At 72.7% G+C, this 439-nt stretch overlaps 1 long non-coding RNA gene across 1 annotated transcript; it reads left to right on the top strand.

Moving 5' to 3' along the window:
* The first annotated feature begins 14 nt into the window (after positions 1-14).
* Positions 15-439, top strand: LOC104916283. The gene is made up of 3 exons (XR_796562.2): positions 15-164; positions 233-329; positions 402-439. It is a non-coding gene; the product is annotated as an uncharacterized LOC104916283 (long non-coding RNA).

The raw sequence follows: 439 nt of genomic DNA, 5'->3' as shown, positions 1-439 counted from the left end.
CCCCCCCCCCAGGGCACAGTGCCGCTCCCTGAGGACGTGGTGCCTTTTGATGCTGCCTCGGAGACGCCGGTGGAGGAGCAGCGCGCGGCGGCTCTGCTGCGCATCCAGGAGTGCCTGCGGGAGGGGAGGGCACCCCAGGCCCTGCGGCTGCTGCGCTCTGCCAGGTACCCCCAGCCCCCATCCCACCCCTCAGTACGTGGGGATGCGGTGCCAACCTCTGCCCTCCACGCAGGGAAGTGTGGCCTGAAGGGGACGTTTTTGGCCCCCCGGCGCGGAGCCCCCCGAGGAGACGCAGCTGCTGCGGGAGATCTGCTTCGCTGCTCTGCCCCGTGAGTGCACAGCCCTGTCCCCTGGCAGTGGGGTCTGGGGGTGCTCTGGGCCCCTAACGCCGCCCCCCACAGGGCCCACCCCCTCCCCCGAGGCCTGAGGAGCCCGGAGG

This window comes from Meleagris gallopavo, unplaced genomic scaffold (assembly GCF_000146605.3).
Source record: "Meleagris gallopavo isolate NT-WF06-2002-E0010 breed Aviagen turkey brand Nicholas breeding stock unplaced genomic scaffold, Turkey_5.1 ChrUn_random_7180001880810, whole genome shotgun sequence".
Taxonomy (NCBI): domain Eukaryota; kingdom Metazoa; phylum Chordata; class Aves; order Galliformes; family Phasianidae; genus Meleagris; species Meleagris gallopavo.
The sequence above is the reverse complement of the archived record's forward strand: the minus strand, read 5'-3'. Positions and strand labels throughout refer to the sequence as shown.